A 21,473-nucleotide genomic window follows, 5' to 3' on the forward strand; every position below is an offset into this window, starting at 1 on the left:
ACAATACAAAGGACTCCACTTAAAAGGCAAATCAAGCCAAACCTTATAAAGACAAGCCACAGACTCCAGGTTACATGGTTTGAGTTCTGCACAAAATATTTGAATGGATGCTTCATAAAATATGATATATGAGGACTTGGTGCAGAACAAGATGGCAGAATAGAAGTCTCCGCCAATTGTCCCTGCTTCAAGGACACCAATTTAACAACTAACTACATAAAATAGCACCTTTATAAGAACCAAAAATCAAGTGAGTACCTGGTTTTAACTTCGTATTACTAAAAGAGGCACTGAAGAGGCAGGAAAAACCATCTTGAATTGCTGACATCACACCTCCTCTCTCCCCCAGCAGCAGTGGCATGGTGCAGAGAACATTTTTGTGTGCTGGGGAGAAGGAGATCACAGTATTTGTGAGGCATTGAACTCAGTGCTGCCTTATTATAACAGAAAACAAAATTGGACCAATCTATTCATGAATTGGAAAATCAATATTGCTAAAATGTCCACACTACCCAAAGCAATCTACAGATTTAATGCAATCCCTATCAAAATGCCAATGACATTATTCACAGAAATAGAAACACAATCTAAAACGTATGTGGGACCACAAAACACCCAGAATAGCCAAAGCTATACTAAGCCAAAAAAAAAAAACAAAAAAACAAAAATAAAAACAAACAAACAAAAACTGTAGGAATCACTTACCTGACTTTAAATTACACTACACAGCTAAGGTAACCAAAAAGGCATGGTACCCACATAAATAAAAACAGACACATAGATCACTGAAACTGAATAGAGGATCCAGAGGTAAATCCATACATACATCTACAGTGAACTCATTTTTGACGAAGTAGCCATGAACATACATTGTGGAAAGGACAATCTCTCCAATAAATGATGCCGGGCAAGCTGGACATCTATATGCAAAAGAACAAAACTAGATTCCTATCTCTGAACAGATACAAAAATCAAATCAAAATGGATTAAAGACTGAAATATAAGATCTCAAATGATGTAACTACTACATGAAAACATTAGGGAATCTCCCCAGAACATTGGACTGGGCAAAGATTTCTTAAGTAATAAACACTTCACAAGCACAGGCAACCCAAAACAAAAATTGACAAATGGGATCATACCAAGTTCCAAAGCTTCTGCACAGCAAAAAAAAAAAATAATAATAATAATAATAATAATTAACAAAGATAAAAGCCACAGAACAGGAGAAAATACTAATTTATATTCCCATCTTGCAAACTACCCATCTGACAAAAGGTTAATAACCGGAATACATATGGAGCTCAAACAAAAGTGTAGGAAAAACATCTAGTAATCCTTTTTTTAAAAAAATGGGCAAAAAATCTGAATAGACATTTCTTGAAAGAAGACAGGTATATGAAAAGGTGCTCAACATCATTGCTCATCAGAGAAATGCAAATCAAAACTGCAATAAGATATTATCTCACCCCAGGTAGAATGGCTTCTATCTAATGTCTGGCAATAACAAATGCTGACGAGGATGGAGAGAAAAGGAAAGCCTCGTACATTGTTAGCGGGAATATAAATTAGTACAACCACTGTGGAGAACAGTTTGGAGGTTTCTCAAAAAACTAAAAATAGAGCTACTGTACTATCCAGCAATCCTGCTGCTGGGTATATACCCCAAATAAAAGAAATCGACATATCAAAGAATACCTGCACTCTGATGTTTGTTGTAGCACTGTTCACAATAGCCAAAATTTGGAAGCAATGTAGTGTTCATCAACAGATGAATGAATAAGGAAAATGTGGTTCATATACACAGTGGAGCACTAATCAGCCATAAAGAAGAATGAGATTCTGTTTTTTGCAACAAAATGGATGGAACTGGAGGTCATTTTGTTAAGTGAACTAAGCTAGACAGAGAAGGACAAACCTTAAATGTTCTCACTGATTTGTGGAAGGTAAAAAGGAAAGTAGTTGAACTCATGGACATAAGAGTAGAAGGATGGTTAACAGAGATTGGGAAGGGTAGTCAGGGAGTGTGGGGGAAGTAGCGATGGTTAATCGGCACAAAAACATTGTTGGAAAGAATGAATAAGACCTAGTATTTGCTAGGTGTTGTATAGTCACACAACTGTGTGACTATAGTCAAAAATAATTTGATTGTACATTTTAAAATAACTAAAATAGTACAATTGGATCATTTGTAACACAAAAGATCAATACCTGAGGTGATGGGTACCCCAATTACTCCGATGTGACTATTATGCATTGCATGCCTGTTTTGAAATATCTCCTGTATTTCCTTCCTGTGCGAGGCCAGCTGAGGGCACTTGCTCCCATTGTTTCTGCTCCTGGGTTAACAATCAAGATGGTACATGCTGATGCCTTTTCTCATCCTTTGAGTCACAATGAAGTTGTTGGTTTAATTTTCCATTTGACAATATTTGGTTCAGTAACATACTTTAGTATCAAATGGATGGTAGATGCAATTGATCCAATAAGAAAGCAAAAAGCAGAAGCTCAGAAACAGGCAGAAAAACTAATGAAGCTAATTGGTGTGAAAAACGTGAAGCTCTCAGAATATGAAATGAGTGTTGCTGCCCACCTAGTAGACCATCTTTTCTTTTTTTTTCTTTTTTTTTTTTTTTTTGACACAGAGTCTTGCTCTGTCACCAAGCTGGAGTGCAATGGCATGATCTCGGCTCACTGCAAACTCTGCCTCCCGGGTTCAAGCGATTCTCCTGCCTCAGCCTCCTGAGTAGCTGGGATTACAGACGTGCGCCACCACGCCCAGCTAATTTTTGTATTTTTGTAGAGATGGGGTTTCACCATGTTGGGCAGGATGGTCTTGATCTCTTGACCTCGTGATCCACCCGCCTCAGCCTCACAAAGTGCTGGGATTACAGGCATGAGCCACCGCGCCCAGCCTAGTAGACCCTCTTAATACGCATGTTACTTGGAAGTGATATAGCAGGTTTAGATGAGGTCATTACGGATCTGAAAGACAGTCATCTTACCTATCAAAAAGAAACATTTGTTTGAGAATTCCAGGCTTCTGCAGCCTCCAAAAGGTGTTCTTCTCTATGACCCTCCCCAGGCTGTGGTGAAACGTTGATTGCCAAGGCCACAGCCAAAGAAGCAGGCTGTCGATTTATTAACCTTGAGCCTTCGACACTGACCAATAAGTGGTATGGAGAATCTCAAACACTGGCTGCTGCTGTCTTCTCCCTTGCCATGAAGCTACAACTGTCCATCATCATTTAGACGAAATAGACTCCTTTCTACGAAACCGTTCGGAGTTCTGACCATGAAGCTACAGCCATAATGAAAGCTCAGTTTATGAGTCTCTGGGATGGACTGGATACTGATCACAGCTCCCAGGTCATAGTAATGGGAGCTACCATTCATCCTCAGGACCTTGACACGGCTATAACGAGAAGAATTCCTACAAGATTTCATATCAACCAGCCTGCTTTAAAACAGAAAGAAGCAATCCTGAAACTCATCTTGAAAAATGAAAATGTGGATAGGCATGAAGACCTGCTAGAAGTTGCCCAGGAAACTGATGCGTTTTCAGGAAGGGACCTAAATGCGATGTGTTGAGATGCTGCCCTCCTCTGTGTTAGAGAATGTTAATTCTACATCAGAAGAAAGCCATGATGAAGATGAAATTCGGCCTGTTCAACAGCAGGACCTGCATCGGGCAATTGAAAAGATTAAGAAATCGAAGGATGCAGCACTGAAAAAAATTAAGAAATCAAAGGATGCAGCATTTCAGAATGTTTTAACACAGGTTTGTTTAGATTAAGAGTGAAGATCATTTGCACAGTTCACTGATCTAGTTTGATGTGTCCTCTTATCTGTTAGTGGAAGTAGAATGGAAAGAGTGCTCTTTAAACAATGAGGGAGTTCAGTGTTTATGGTTTTGTACTCTGAATTCTAAGTTGTTGAAATACAGTTGTTATATAAGTGGCATTACTGTTTGTCAGAAATCATGAGGAGGAACAATTTAATCCAGCCTGAACGTGGGTGCTTGTGTTTGAGCTCTTTAGCCATATGTTGTACAGCCTTATAGAATCTAAGCTGGTCTTACAGTCATGAATGATTCATTGGGTCATTAGTGAGCAATAGGGATGTGGTTAGGCACTGTTTCCTTGACATGTGAGTATGTGTTTGTGTGTGTGCACATATGTGTGTATATTAAATGTATATATCCACACATTTTATATGGACATTCTGTAGATATGTTTGAATACAGAATTTTTTTTATCCTAACTACTGAATCCAGAAGTACCGAATAATATACAGTAAAACTAAGATTTAAGATTGTGTCAAAAAGTTACAGTGATTCAACCATTTCCATTTGTCATTTGTTTCAACCTTTTTTAAGTTGAGTGTTTTTCTTTCTGCAGTTGATTAATTGGATCCTCCACCTTGCATATATACATCTTGCATATATATACATGGGCTCAATTATTAGATTTGTCAGGATAATCAAATAAAAATACCAGGTCAGTGATCAGCATTGAATGGTTGTTAGACAGTCATGTCAGTCAACACTGATTTCACCTCTTTCTGTAAGCATACTGAGTAAAAACTTTTTTTCAGTTTAAATTGATTTACGTGAAAGTGGATTAAAAGGCCTTTCAAAAGAATGGGTTTGAAAAACCTCAGTCCGCTTTAATACACGTACATTTCTTTCCTTTCTTCATTTAATGTAACATATGTCTGTTGTAACTACATTTCTTAAATATTATTTTAAGGTTATATGTTCTTTAATTATGCTCCAACATAATTTGGTCACCAAAAATGAAATAATAGTTTAAAACAAGTAGCTGTTACTAAGTGTGCTAAAAATACTCATTTTGTAATTAATTTTTAAAGTTTTCTTAGTATATTATAAATTGTTCCCTGGTCAAGTACAAACGTACACATCAAAATGCCCATATTGTATCTATCATTTGATGTGAATTATATGTGAAATTTTTCTTGTTCAAAATTTTACTAACCAGAATTCTGTTACAGGCACTTAAACACGCAGCATGAGGAAAATGGAACAACATAATCTTGAGGTGCCTTCTGAATCATCAGATTAAATTATGCTTCGTATGTTTTGTTTTACTGTATTTCTTTAAAAACTCTCAATCTTTATTCATGTGTTACTGGATTAATTTATTTGATAATGTCTCACAAGAATCTATTAGATCATTTATTCTTCAGTTGTGCTTTGAATGATGGGGTGGAAGTTTCAGGTGAACACTGTGGATAACAAAAGCAAGTTGTGGAAGGCTGTGAAGAGGATGGAATAATTGAATACAAGAAAAAAAATCAAAAAAAATTGTCCCATTTTTAATAACTATATTACACTATTATTTTATAAATGTGTAACAAATGGGTCCCTCTTTAAAAAAAAGAAATATCTCACGTAACCCATAATACATACACTGACTTTGTACCCACAAAAATTAAAAAATTGGTCCCTAATAAATAAATAAATAAATAAAAGAATTCCTCATCTGTCACCTACTACCCACCAAAATTTTCAATAAGTACAACTATTTGTTTGGTGAATGAAATAGTAATATTTTCCCTTTGAACCAGGTGTTTTAATGCTGTCAGCTGCTAAAGATGGAAATCAGCAAAGAAGGAAACAAGCTAGGCCACTACTCACTCCTTCTCCTTAGCCCATGGAGATATATTCCACAAAGCCAGCTATTGATTGCTACCATTAGTCGGCCAGGCAAACCAGCAATAATTGCTTTAGCAATTTTCTTCATGAACATTTCCTGTTAATTTCCCAGGAGTAAAACCAGCTCCTCCCCCTCTTTTAACAAAAAGTCAGAGAGCAGGTGGAAATTATCATACTCATAAATGTTACAAAAGTATTATTTACTTGGTTTGGGGTAGTGAAGAATGCAAAGCAAAAGATGAAGTATTTCCAGTTATTAAAAGATTTGAATCAACCACATGTATCAGTAAGTAAAGCAAAGACCAAAATTGAAAAATATATTTGATTTTTTATTTATGGAAACTCTTCACCATTCCACTTAAAAATAAGTAATATCCCTTCAGGGTTTGGTACATTCCAAGATGTCTAACTTTCTAATTATTTAGACAAAAAAAACAATGGTTTAGCTCACTAATTTTTACTGCTTCTTATATCCCAAATCTTTTTTTTTTTTTCTGAGAGGGAGAGAATTTTCCTTTGTTCTGAAGTACATCCTTTCAAACATCATTTAGTGGTGGTCTCATGTGATTGGCTTCTTGGTTTTGTCTGCCTAAATACATCTATTATTTTATAAATGTGTTTATAAATTAAATGTTTAATTTTCTGTGTCAACTTGGCTAGGTCATGACACCCAGATATTTGGCCAAACACATCTGGATATTGCTGAGAAGTGATTTTTTAAGATGAGATTAACATTTAAATCAGTGGACTTTGAGTAAAGCAGATTACTCTCCATAATATGGGTGGCCTTATCCAGTCAGTCGAAGGCCTTAACCCATTTATGCCAGAGGTTGCAAATTTTTTGTGTGAAAAATCAGACCTTGGCAATGACCTTGAGCAGTAGGATATAAATAAATCCCACAAGCTTAGCGTTCCAATAGTGGAGCACTAGGCATAAATGCCTTAAAGAAAGGACTGATCTCCCCTGAAGAAGAGAGAATTCTGCCTCTAGATTGCTTACAATCTGAACTGGAACATCAGCTGTTCTCTAGGTCTTAAGTCTGCTACTCTAACCTACAAATTTTGGACATGCCAATCTCCACAGTCACATGGGCCAATTCCTTAGTTTCTCTGGAGAATCCTGACTAATGTATGCAATGTCTTTATTTCATCCTCATTCTTAAAGGATATTTTCATCAGGTATGCTATTTTAGGTTGATGGTTATTTTCCTAGTGCATTGAAGGTATTATTTTACAGGTTTAGACTTCCATTGTTTCTGTTAAGAAACAGCAGTTTAATTGTTTTTTTGTTTTTTCTTTGAAGGTAGTCTGTAGTTTTTAATGGGTACTTTTATGAACTTTTTTTTTTTTTGCTTTTGGTGGACTGTGGTTTCACTAGATGTGTGCATGGGTAGATCTCTTTTTTATTTTGCTATTTGAGATTTACTGGGCTTGAATTTGTGAATTAGTGTCTTTCAACAGTTCTGGGATGTTCTTAGCCATTGTATTGTCAGACATTGATTCTTCTCCATTTTCTCTCTCTTCTCTTTCTGAAAGTTCAAATAGATGATTGTTAGATCTCACTCTGTCCTTCCTATGCCTTAATCTCTATTTTGTTTTCTATTAGTTCCCTCTTCAGCTATATGTCTTTTTTTTTTAATTAATAGATTTGTTTGTTTGTTTGTTTGAGACAGGGTCTTGCACTGCTGCCTAGGCTAGAGTGCAGTGGTGCAATCATGGCTCACTGCAGCCTCACTCAACTGCCCAGTCTCAAGCCATCCTCTTACCTCAGCCTCTGTTCCATTAATCTACTTGTCAATTTTTCCAGCAACACCACACCCTCCTGATCACCATAGCTTTATGGTAAGTCTTTTATTTATTTACTTATTCATATATTTATTCTATTTTATTTGAAATCTTTTATTAAAATATAATGTACACACAGAAAAGTACATAAATCAGTGAATCTTCCAAAACTCAATATAATACTATAGCCAGCACCCAGATCAAGGACCAGAACATTTTACCAGCCCCAAGGATCTTCCTCATGTGTTCTCTCCCAGTCCTTACCTCCACCAAGGGCAATCAGGATCCCAGCTTCTCTCACTAAAGAGCAATTTTACCTGTCTCTGAACTTTTAGAAATTGAATTATTTATATATGTACTCTGGTATGTTTGGCTTCTTTCCTTTTCTGATTATAGAAATAATTTAACCTAGAAAAAAATCCAATACTTAGAATTTATCATCAAAGGAAGTTAAACATCACATTAAGTATATAGGTTTTTTTTTTAACTTGTATTTTAGGTTCAGGGGTACATGTGCAGGTTGGTTATATAAATTGCATGTTGCAGAAGTTTGGTATACCCCTTATTTTGTCACCCAGATAAAGAGTTCTGCTAACAACCCTGTGTTTTTTCCCTTCATTCACTCCAGAATTGATTATTCTTCTTACTTGTTGGATTATTTATGGGATAAAGAAGTTCTTTTTTTCAGATTAAAACTATGTTATCCAGTATTTCTAGTGGTTTTCATATTCGTATAAAAAGGTAACTAGCAGTTGCCAGAGGATTGTACCCAAATGCTCTGTGGGCCCTTAGCTCCACCTGGAGCATATATGGCCACAGCCACGGCACCTGCACCCTCGGCAAGCTGGCCACTTCTCCCTGGACTAGACCATGTGGGAGCACTCTGTGTCCCTGCCCAGGAGGTCTTGAGATGGACTGATGAAAACTGAAAGGTCATATTTGCCATGTGCTGAGGTTAAGGTGGATACTAGGGTGACTGTGGAAAGGCAGATGGGAGTGAGGGATGTTGGTGAGGATCTGCTTGGTGATGACATCACCATAGTCTGGTTGTAACATTGCCTACAGTATAGCTTGGAGTGCTCTTCCACAGTGCAGGCGTCCACATCACTGATGAAGGTCTTACACCCTATGCATTCAGGAATGGGGTTGGGATGGGAGAGTAGGTTTGGCTGCTTTGGGAATGGGGAGACCCAGACCTGATAGTTCACCCTCAGTACCTGCAAAGGCCTGGGGAGGAAACTGTGATATTTATTTTTGACTTGAGTGTTTATATTCTATTTCTTTTAAAATGGTATCTGCTGTTACTTCTAGGTTAACCTTTGGTTATAAAATCGTTTTTCTTTTATTTCTACTTCTCTCGAGTTATTAAATTCATTTATAAGATTTTCTAGTTTTGATATATGTTTTCCTTTATGCCTTATGTTATTTTCTTAATGACTGTTTTGAAGTACACGGTTCCAATTTTTATCTGTTATGTTAATACATCTTTCTGATATAATTTCATTGTCTTTAGGAGATATGATTTACTATTCTTTCTTTTCTCATAATAATTTTTCATGAGACTTGAGAGATTTAAAAACATGGCTGCAGCTCTATAATCATCGTCTTTATATCTTAAGCAGACAATTCATACAATAAGCATTCTAAGTACATTGAGTTGTGGAAATTGTTTTCTTGAATTGGACACATGTTGATAATAGCTGCTATATATTAAAGTTCTCATGCTGCCTCTCCTTGTAGATTGATGCCTTGGTACTTTCTGCTTTTAAAGAAACTTTCTCTTATATTTAATATCATGTCACAAATAAACTTGATGATTTAAGGCTTTAATTTATTTTGTATGTATCCGAACCTATTAGAAATAATACTAGGAGCATGAATTCCACGTTAAAACACCTCCGGTTACTTATTGCAAAAAGTTCTCCCCTCATTTCGGAGCAACTTTAAATGTCTTTCCCCAAGCTATATATCTTTGTTAAAATTACATTGGTCATGTCACTAAATAATGCTTGGTACCTAAAGAAATAAAAGAATTTAAGTGGAAAATATAGATATTATTTTGAAAACATTTCAAAACAATGAAAATGTGATGGATTTCCCCTCTCATTTTGAGGACAATTTTAGCCTTAGATGGAATCTTCTTAAGTGTTGTTTAAGTAAGACGCATTGTTTCTAGTCTTTTTTTGTTGTTGTTCTTTTTTTGAGATGGAGCCTCGCTCTGTCACCCAGGCTGGAGTGCAGAGGCGCGATCTAGGCTCACTACAAGCTCTGCCGCCCAGGTTCACACCATTCTCCTGCCTCAGCCTCCCGAGTAGCTGAGACTATAGGAGCGCACCACCACCACACCTGGCTAATTTTTTGTATTTTCAGCAGAGACAGGGTTTCACCATTTTAGCCAGGATGGTTTCAGTCTCCTGACCTCGTGATCCACCCGCCTTGGCCTCCCAAAGTGCTGGGATTACAGGTGTGCACCACTGCACCCAGCTGTTTCTAGTCTTAATGATAATTATGACAGAATCAGGGTTATTTTTAATGGTAAATATTTGCTTTTTAGAGATATTTCTATATTTATTTCTGTGCTCCTAAGTTTTATTCTAAAACTCATTTACATAAAATATGCTTATCTTAAAAAATGTATTTATCTATTTTTTACCCTCTTTCCCCACTCAAAAGACAAATTTATATCTACAATCTCAGACTTACATAAAAACAAGACATCACTGAAATTTTGTAATAGCTGAAATTCATGAAGTCTTGAAAGGTAAAACAAATGTCTTTATTTTTACACATTTATGTTGTCAGTAATCCACAGAGAGGCAACAGGGAATAAAAATGTCATAGAGCAAACTACTTCCAGTTGTATTGTTTTAACAAAATTCTGGCTGATTATCAGTTGTGCAGGTTTGTCTACTTTAGAAAAGTTCTGTTTATTGACTTTTCATCAAATATTTTTAAATGCTACATCATATTCCTTTGCCCATATACCTCAGAGACCTCCTTTGTTAGCCTGCCTATTAATGACAATTATCTTTTTTAAAATCAATTTTACTAAATGTAGTTACATACAATCAATGCACCCATTTAAAGTATTCAGTTTGAACCACTTTGACAGACCCCCCCCCCGCACCAGTGCAACCACTACCAATTCAAGATTTGTTATCTATCTTCATGCTAATACCATGTTTTCTTGATTACTACATAGGTGTTGTATTAAACTTCAAATTCAAATAAGATAAAAATGAAATTTTATTCTTACATTTCAAAATTGTTTTGGCTGTGCAGGGTCCTTCAAATTTATATATTAATTTCAGAATCATCTTGTCTGCCAAGTTTATCAATAAAGACTGCTGGCATATTTATTGCATTAAATTTGTAGCCCCCTTGGGAGAACTGACATGAAAATATTGATTCTTCTAGTCTTTAAATTGTTATATCTTTCCATTTATTTAGCTGTTCTTTTTTTTTTATATACTTTAAGATTTAGGGTACATGTGCACATTGTGCAGGTTAGTTACATATGTATACATGTGCCATGCTGGTGCGCTGCACCCACTAACTCGTCATCTAGCATTAGGTATATCTCCCAATGCTATCCCTCCCCCCTCCCCCCACCCCACAACAGTCCCCAGAGTGTGATATTCCCCTTTCTGTGTCCATGTGATCTCATTGTTCAATTCCCACCTATGAGTGAGAATATGCGGTGTTTGGTTTTTTGTTCTTGTGATAGTTTACTGAGAATGATGGTTTCCAGCTTCATCCATGTCCCTACAAAGGACATGAACTCATCATTTTTTATGGCTGCATAGTATTCCATGGTGTATATGTGCCACATTTTCTTAATCCAGTCTATCATTGTTGGACATTTGGGTTGGTTCCAAGTCTTTGCTATTGTGAATAATGCCACAATAAACATACGTGTGCATGTGTCTTTATAGCAGCATGATTTATAGTCATTTGGGTATATACCCAGTAATGGGATGGCTGGGTCAAATGGTATTTCTAGTTCTAGGTCCCCGAGGAATCGCCACACTGACTTCCACAATGGTTGAACTAGTTTACAGTCCCACCAACAGTGTAAAAGTGTTCCTATTTCTCCACATCCTCTCCAGCAGCTGTTGTTTCCTGACTTTTTAATGATTGCCATTCTAACTGGTGTGAGATGGTATCTCATAGTGGTTTTGATTTGCATTTCTCTGACGGCTAGTGATGATGAGCATTTTTTCATGTGTTTTTTGGCTGCATAAATGTCTTCTTTTGAGAAGTGTCTGTTCATGTCCTTCGCCCACTTTTTGATGGGGTTGTTTGTTTTTTTCTTGTAAATTTGTTTGAGTTCATTGTAGATTCTGGATATTAGCCCTTTGTCAGATGAGTAGGTTGCGAAAATTTTCTCCCATTTTGTATGTTGCCTGTTCACTCTGATGGTAGTTTCTTTTGTTCTTGAATTTTTATCAGCAATGTTATAAAACTTCAAGATATGAGTCTTATACATATGTTAAATTCATTCCTAGTTAGTTTATATGTTTTGATGATATTGTAAATAAAATTTTAAAAACTTACATTTTTCTATTATTTATTGTTAGTAAATAAAAATACAGTTGATATTTAAATATTGATCCTGAATCTTGTGACTTTTCTAATTTAATTTATCAGTTCTAATACAGTTTTGGTAGATTATTTAGGATTTTCTACATATACAATCATGTTTCCTGTGAATAATACAATTTTATTTCTTTTCTAATTTATATGTCTTTTATTTTAAAAAATTTTATTCTCTTTTTTTCTCCTTTATTGAACACACAAAAATCTCCCATACTGAATGGAAATGGTAAGAGTGGACACCCTTGCTTTGTTTTGATCTTTAGAGGAAAGCATTCACTCTTTCACCATTAAGCATGACCTTACCTGAAAATTTTTTATAGCTGCCCTTCACTAGGCCAAGAAAGATTTACTGGGTTTCTAATTTGTTTAATTAAAAAAATCCAATAAATGAGTGTTGAATTTAGTTAAATGCCTTTTATGCTATATTAAAAGAATTATGATTATTTTTATACTTCATAAATGTGATGTCACATTACTTGATTTTTCAAATATTAAATTAACCTTTTATTACTCATAGGATGTCAGAGCCTTTCAAGAGTATACTTAGAATTCTTGCCTTAAATCTTTGTTATTGTTGTTATACGTTTTACTTACACGTATATCACAAACCTGTAAAACATTTTTATGTTTTTTAAAGGAAATTTAAAGTCTTTTATATGTACTCATTTATTATCTGTTATTTTTGGCATTCTTTTCTTTGTGCAGATCTGAGCTTTCATCTGGTATCATTTCCTTTCCGTCTGAAGAACTTGCTTTCCTTGGTAATTAAAGTCTGCTAGTGATTAATTTTTAAAAAATTGTTCTATAAAAATGTGTTTATCTTACCTTCATTTTTTACAATTTTTCATTGTTGGGAAATACACATAACAGAATATTTACCATCTTAACTATTTTTAAGTGAATCATTTGGTGGTACTAAGTACGTTCATATTATTGTGCAACCATCACTACCCATCCATCTCCAGAACTCTTTTCATCTTGCAAAACTGAAACTTCATACCCATTAAACAATTACTTCTCATTCCCTTCTACCCCCAACCTTTGGCAATAACCATCTACTTTCTGTCTCTGTCATTTTGACTACTCTGAGTAGCTTATATAAATGTAATCATACAGTATTTGCCTTTTTGTAGCTGGCTTATTTCACTTAGCATAGTGTCTTCTAGGTTCATCTATGTTGTAGCATATGTCAGAATTTTCTTTCTTTTTTAAGGCTTACTGGTAAGGAAGGACTTGCTTCTGTCATTTTGCTATTTGTTTTCTATATGTCTTATAGCATTTTTGTCTAACATTTCCTACATTACTTTCTTCTTTGGGGACCTGAAGGACTCCCTTTAGCATGTTTTGCACTGATCCTTTTCATTGGGAGAATACTTTAGAGGATATAGAATTCTCAGTTGATAAACCCACTCTCCACCCTAGTACTGTAAACATATGTTTCCATCCTTTTATGATCTGCATTGTTTCGGATGAAAGTCAATAATAATTCCTATGTTTGTTCCTCTGGGTGTGTAGCATAAATATTTTTTTGGCTGGCTTTAAGATTATTCTTCTTTATTACTAGTTTTACACAATTTGTTTATGATGTGATTTGGGTGGTTTTCTTTGTGTTTATCTTGCTTGAGGTTCATTGAGGTTCCTGAATCTATAGGTTAATATTTTCCGTCATATCTGGAAAAAATCTTATCAATTATTTATTCAAATTTTTTCTCTGCCCAATTCCTCTCTTCCTGGTACTCTTTTCATACTTATAATAAATTTCTCATTTTCATCCAAGAGATTACTGTGACTGTTCTTTTTTTTTCCAGCCCTTTTCCTTCCTGTGCTTCAATTTGGAAACTTTCATTTGACTTTTCTTCAAGGTTATTGATCTTTCTCTCTGTAATCCTTGCATAATAATTTAATTATCTCAGTCATTTGGGGTCTGTTTCTGTTGAAAAATCTCTTTTTCCATTTGTTTCTTATGGCCTACAGTCTAGATAGTGCCCCAAGACAGTAAACTGCAGTGATTATGTTGCTTACCTGATTTTTCCCCTACTCTTATGAATTATAGTTCCTATTTCTCAATGCTGAAAAAATTGTTTCATTCATTTTGCCCACTTTTCTATTTATTTAAGGTGGAGTGATTAGTCTAGTTTATCATAACTTATACGGAAAGTCCTGACAGTTATCTTTTAATTTTGATGTCTTAGAATGTTTGTTTCTTTTTTATGTCATGTGGAAAAGTAATGGAAGTAAAGCCCAAAGTCTGGTTGAGCTGGAGTTAAGCACTGATTTAACATGGGTAGCCAGTTACATATGATGCTCTAATGATAGCTCCCATCATTTGCTTCCTAGGTTTGAATTTTGCTAGAGTCTCCACCATTCCCCTTAACATTTCTTTTAGAGAATCAGATCATCATACCTATTTTCCATTTATCAAAAGCCTCACTTGTACTTCTTTAGACTGCTTTTGTCTACTCATTCGACTTCATTTTCTTTTTTTTCTTTTTTTAAAATTATTATTATACTTTAAGTTTTAGGGTACATGTGCACAATGTGCAGGTTAGTTACATATGTATACATGTGCCATGCTGGTGTGCTGCACCCATTAACTCGTCATTTAACATTAGGTATATCTCCTAATGCTATCCGATTTCATTTTCACTGCCAAAATTATCTGGGGTTGTCTGTAATTATCTCAGCTCTTCATGATCTCTTCTCCTCATCCCCATTGTTGCTTCAATAGATACCTAAGAACACTGGACTTTGATTCATAACATTGAAATGTGCATCACAGCATAACCAAATCGCTACGACTGCTTGGGAATCTCTCATAACTTCTCTGAACATACTTACATGTGGAATCAGCATGAGAATACAACCTCTTCTTGTCTCATAGATTTGACAAAGTCAAAGCACAAGTGTAAAGTTTACAGCATGTTATCTTTGTACTAACTCATGTAATAGGCTCTCAAATAATTTTTTTACCATCTGTGCTTTTTCATTAGAAAATTATTTTGTGATGTGTCATACATAACTTAAACATTGTTTCGTACCCCGTAAAATTGATTTAAAAATTGGCTAGATGACACTGAGCAGAATGTCAACCCTCTGTAACTCATCTGGAACTCAATGCACATTTCACATTCTTTACAGAAGATTTCCACACATGGCCTAAGTTTGCTCAGTGGGTGGGCTTTCAGGAGAATGAAGGTTTTTAAATTCAGGACCTCTGATTTATGGTGGGTCTTTATTCCAAAGACTTTCTTTAAATTTAGTTTTTTGAGAACTGAGGGATTGAGAACATATTTTTCAAAGGATGTGTTCATTTAAATTGCAGGTAGATGAGCCCACAGGGCTCTTCTCATACATAATGTAGCTGTGCTATATGGATTAACTGATACAAATAAACTAGAATTTGTGTCAAAGATATTTAAGCTGTGAAGTTGAATTATAGTTTTAGCTTAAATACCTAAACCAGAGGTATCTCTGACAGAAGTAATTTTCTAGGTCTGATTCACAGGTAAGTACTTGATTTTCAGCAGCATGTCTTTGTTGATGAGATTTTTCAGATTTTAGCTGTTGAACTCGCAACAAGGACATTGATTGTTTTCGTTTCATTCTGTATATACCCTGATATCTAAGGATGTTTTATTGGATATTCAATGAGGCCAGAGGCTTACCATTGATGGATTTTATTTTACATTCCTTGAATTTTCTAATCTGTACAATTATATATATGTGTGTGTGTGTGTGTGTGTGTGTATTTCTTTTATGTGCCCTATTGCACATAACATGCAGTATAAATACGTCATATATTAAGTGTAAGTTGAATAATTAAGTGAACTTGTGTAATATACCAGCTCATCTCTATCACACATATTATTTCTTTCTGTCACTTCATTTTTTTCCTCCTCATTCACTTCCATCAGCCTAAATCTTGAAAACTGAAGCAAGGCTTATTTTGCTCTGTCTGCTCTTTTTGGTCTGTTCTTTAGAACAGGATACTTGCTTTTGAAAACTGACACTTCAGACCATTGCAGTTTATTCTTCATAGCCATACTTTTGAATAGGAAAAAATATGCTTCCCTTGGCATGCTGAGGCTTTTGTGAAGTGGAGAAGACAAGCATGGAGTGAGTCTGTTTTGATAACTATGGGGAGTTGGTTGGAGAGAAAACTGAAACACTTACTAAACCTAAGGTGCCACTCCATGGGGACGAATAGTGATGTAGATTACTGCTAGCAGTGTTAGTGTCATCAGATAGGATTTTCCTGGTGATTGTAGGAATTGCAGTCTGCTGAATGAAACACAGAGAATAGTAAAAACAACTTACTAGAGCTCACTAACCCACAAAAAACATATATTTTTGTTTCTTCCATCAAACTCAAGAGTCCCAACCTATTTATGTTTTTGTTTTCTGACTGCAGTTTCAAGGTAATTGATGCCTACAAAAAGGTGGATCCACTACTTGTTATTTTACTGATAAGAGTTTTCTGTTCTGCTTCAGTCTTCCTTTGCTCCTAACCAACTATTTAATTCCATGCCTCCCATCTTCTGTATCCTAGGTCAGCTGTGCTAACTTGATCTGTGAAAATAGGCTGTGGATGGTCCTTGCCCTTCTGGACTAACTTGTGCTGCCATGTTGTTTATAGTCATTAGAAATACTGTAAAAGCATGCACTCGTATTCTAAATTCTACCTTCTAGCATTTGAGAATTTTGTCGAAGACAATATCCTGCCAAAATGCTTCAACAACAGAACAAGAGAAGGGAAATAGAATCCTGGAACCAGTCAGGATTTCTGCTGAGTTACAGCATCTGTACATAGCTCAATATTAAAATATTAAAATTAAAATACTGTAACTTAGCAAGCTAATAGATAAAAAGAGAAAATGCATATAATTATCTCTTTATAACTAGAAGAAATTTGATGAAATTCATTCTCTATTCTTGTTAAGAACTCTTAATGCACTGCAACGTATTTACATAAAATATCCTGAAAATAAAAATATAATTATTATTTCATATTTTTAAAAGAACTGCATCTAGAACATCTAGAACCATTCCTTTTCATTTCGGAGCAAGAGGAATATGTTCATTATGACATTGTTTTTTAATGAAGTCTAAAGTAATAAATTAGAGAAGGAAATAAAGGGTATAAAGTTACAAAAGAGAAGGAAAAATAAATATTTGCAGTTTAATATAGTTATATCAATTACAAACTCAAGTGGATGATCTGAAACTCTCATAAAATAATAAGAAAATTCCATGAGGCAGCAGAGTACATTAAGAAAAAAAGGAATAGCTTTCTCATATACAAAATAAAAACAAGATAGAAAAACATAATTAAAGGGAAGCACTTACTGACCATAGCCACAAAAAGGTGAAAAACACAGAAATAAACTTAATAAGAAATGTAGAACACATAAATAAATTAAAATTGAGAATACTACGAAGGTACTCAAGAAGACTTAAATTTAAATGCATTCCCCCTTTTTGGACATGAAAACTTAATGTCATTTTAATGTTTATTCTCTCCCAATAAATCTATATGTTTAATATGCTCCTCAATAATTATAGTAAGATGACTTTTAAATGAACTACACTGATTCTAATATTGATCATTACAAAAATTCTGAAAAACAGTGAAGTTATTGCTTTTTGAATGTACCCTCCAAGGGGATGAGTATTTAGTCCTACAAGATATTAAACGTATTGTTATAATATAGTAATTTCAAAGTTGATACCAGCACTTACATAAGTAACGTGTGATTTAATAAAACAGAGTAAAATGTTCAGAAAATAGCTCGGTAAGTTTGTGAATTTGGTATGTGTTAAAGGTGACATTGAAAAATTAGTGAAAAAACATGAATTATTCAATAAATGATGCTAGAAAAACTGCATAGCCATCTGGAAAAAAATAATACTGGTTCCTACCATAATTTCATATGAAGCAAAGATTTTAGTGTAAAAGAATTATCCATAAAAGTATGGAAATAAAACATAGCAAACATTTAAAAAGTAATTTTGGAATAAAACATTTCTAAATGTCATACAAAGCCCAGAAGCCATAAAAAAAGATTCATAAACTTGACTAAAAATAGAATATTTGCATGGCAGAAATAACCATAAATAAAATACAAGGAATTTAGAAAAATGTTTTAATACATATCATAGGCGAAGGCTAATTTCTTTAATAAACACTTTCTATTCATCCATGAGAAAATAATAAATGATCCAATAGAAATAAGAGCAAAGGTCATAAATAGTTTAGAGAAAGAAATTACAAGTGACTTTCAAACTGATAAATAAATAACTTGGTATATTCAAAATGGAAGATAAATATAAATTAAAACCACAATTAGGTAAAAATGCTATTAGATTGGCAAAGATAAAATGTTAGATAATGCAAACTTGTATTTGTGTGTTATATGGGTCAATAATAGAACTAATAATGATATTTGACATGTTTTGAGTGTTTACTTTTTGTCAGGTACTGTTCTAAGAACTTTACATGTATTTATTAACTAATTCATCACAACGATCCTATAAAGCAAGAACAATTATTATTCCTATTTTCAGATGGCAAAATTGAGGTCTGGAAAGATAAGTAACTTGTTCAGTTACACAGAAAGTAGTTGGCAGGAGTAGAAAGTGAACACAGGAGATCAGCTAAAAGATATAAGAGCAGCTTATACTCAGCTGTGGTTGTTCTATAATAAAAAGTACAAATACAGTCCCTTTAATACTGAAATTCCACATTCAGAGTTTTATCGTATAGATTTACTCAGACATTTACAAAATGATGAATATACATTTATTGCAACCCTTTCCGCAATAGCAGTAGATTGGAAATCAAAGTTCATTACCAAGAACTGATTATATATACTGTGGTACAGCCATACAATGCATCCTAAGCAGGTGAAACCAAATGAAAGTTTTCAATTTCTTCATCTGTAAGTATATTATCATTTGTGTACCAAAAAAGTATCATTGTATATCCATTATTTGTGTGGTATATGTGTGTGTGTGTGTATGTGTGTGTACTCACATTATATTAACATATCTCTGAAAGGATATACAAGAAATTGGTAATAGCCATAGGTTGGTGCAACAGTACATTAAAAGTAATGGCAAAAACCGCAATTACTGTGGCACCAACCTAATAGCTGCCTTGGAGAGGAAAATTAAGGGTGGGAATGGGGGAAAAACTTACTTTATTCATTGTATATTCTTTAAGATATATTGTATATTCTTTAAGATTTCTTTATATTTTATACCATACGAATGTATTGTCCATTCAAAAACGAAATGCATTTATTAAATTTTTTTATATAATTTTGTTTTTGGAAGTGGCTTCACCAATATTCTGAAACCCTTTCTCTACAGGCAGGTATCTATGTGCCCTTGTTTGGCAATAGCTACCTCTAATTGACACCAGGTTTGAAGGGAATGTGTTGTATCTGCAAATGGTGTTGAGGCAGATCCAAGGTGGGCATCGTTGAGCTGGATTTCCTTCTGCTCACAGAAACATTTTCCACATTCTTAGGAGAGATATTTAAGTGTTGTTAGGATTGCCTTCCCTCTTCTCATCTGTCTCCACTGCCCGTATAAACACCAGAGCTTGAACCATCTATTTGTCTAAACCGTTATGCCTGGGTCTCCTGGACCCACATTCTCCAAACACCATTCTTATGCTCCATTCTGCACTTTGTCATTCACTGATTTTGTTTTAATAGCCCAGAATCTTTGTTATCTCTTTCCTCAAAACTATAGTCCCCAAGCATAGAACATCAGAATGCTTAGAGAAGATTACCTAAATCAAACCGTTTATTCTAAAGGGAAAGACATTAAGGCCCAGAGTTGGGAAGGGACTTACCTTCTCAAACCTTCTTTGTTGCCCAGTGCTTGTGGCTTCTTGTCTGTCTACCCAGCTACTCTGCAGACGTTTCTGTTCTGGCTCCTTTCTGGATGACTTTCCTCTGCTAGATGGAACATAGAGGAGCTCCCAATCATTCTGTGTGGAACTTTTAAAAGTATTTTGTGGCATAGAGATATGATGAACTGAATAAGAAATTAAAATATAGCCAATGATGCAAATAAAGGTTTATTTTCTTATTCAGTCTAATTTCAGTTGGTAGGGACTTTTTTGATTTATGTTCGTATTTGTTACATTTGAGAAATAAAGAGTAGCAGAGGTGTTCTGGAGAAATAGTTTTCCTCTGTTATCTTGCTATAAATGTCTCAATTGTAGTTCTTTTAGTATTTGTAATGAATTGGAAGCTATGTTTTTGAGAAAAAGATGACAAGATTTTGGGCTATACAAACATGAGATTTGACATTGGCATTGGTATGTCATTTGTGCAGATATAACATGTTTTCACATAAATTAGGACACATTCCAAGTAGCATGCTATATTCCAAGTAGCATTTGTCTTAGTCCGTTTGCTGTTGCTATAATGGAATACTCAGAGACTGGCTAGTTTATTTTTAAAAAGAAATTGATTTTGGCTCATGGTTCTGGAGGCTGAGAAGTTCGAGATTGGTGGCTGCATCTTCATAATGTAATATGTATAATGTATAATGTTCATAATGATGGATGAACCATCATAACCTGGTGGAGAAGTGGACTGGGAAGTCTATATGTGCAAAAGGGGCAAAATACAAGGGGTGGCCTTGCTTTGTAACAATTCCCTCTCCTGGTAACTAATCCAGTCTGGAGAGAACTAAAACTCACTCACTTCCATAAGAATTAAACAAGTTCTGTGAGAGCAGCATTAATCCATTTTAATGACTTAATCACTTCTTATAGGCCCCACCTCACAGCATTACCACATCAGGGACCAAATTTTCAACACATAAATTCTAGGGGACACAGTAAAAACCATAGCAGCATGCTTCTTCTCTGTTCTTACTGCAAAAAATCCCACTCATTGCATTTAAAAATTCCCTGATGACTTCTGGCTCATTTAAAAAATTTAAATAGTCAACTCCTTTTTAACTTAAGTTTAGCTGGTTGATCATGATTAACAGATAAGTAAATTTTTTAAGTTAATGAAAAAATGACTGCATCTTGTTATTGCCACACTGTGTTATGAATACACCAGTGTGATTAATGAAGCAAGTGCTATTTATAACACTGAAGTACATGGGCAAATGGTATTATCTTTGGTCCTGACAATCAAATACTTATTCCACAAATCATCATTAAGGCCTCTTACGTGCAAGGCACTATAGAAGCTGCTAAATGCTTCTTTGCTACTCTACTCATAATCATTTTATAGCATATATTTTCTATTATTGACTAAAACTAACTTCAGATGAATTAAAGCGTAAAATTTTTTTAAGTTAATGAAGAAGAAAATATTGCTGGAAATAACTCCAAATAGGAAGCACGTTCAGTCATGAAAATGAATACTCAATAGTTGAC

The 21,473-nt window shown here is 34.7% G+C and overlaps 1 pseudogene; it reads left to right on the forward strand.

The window, feature by feature from the left end:
- Nucleotides 1-2,241: 2,241 nt before the first annotated feature.
- LOC129137853 (outer mitochondrial transmembrane helix translocase-like) overlaps nt 2,242-21,473 on the forward strand; it is a 68,419-nt pseudogene continuing 49,187 nt past the window's right edge.

This window comes from Pan troglodytes, chromosome 17 (assembly GCF_028858775.2).
Source record: "Pan troglodytes isolate AG18354 chromosome 17, NHGRI_mPanTro3-v2.0_pri, whole genome shotgun sequence".
NCBI classification, from domain to species: Eukaryota; Metazoa; Chordata; class Mammalia; order Primates; family Hominidae; genus Pan; species Pan troglodytes.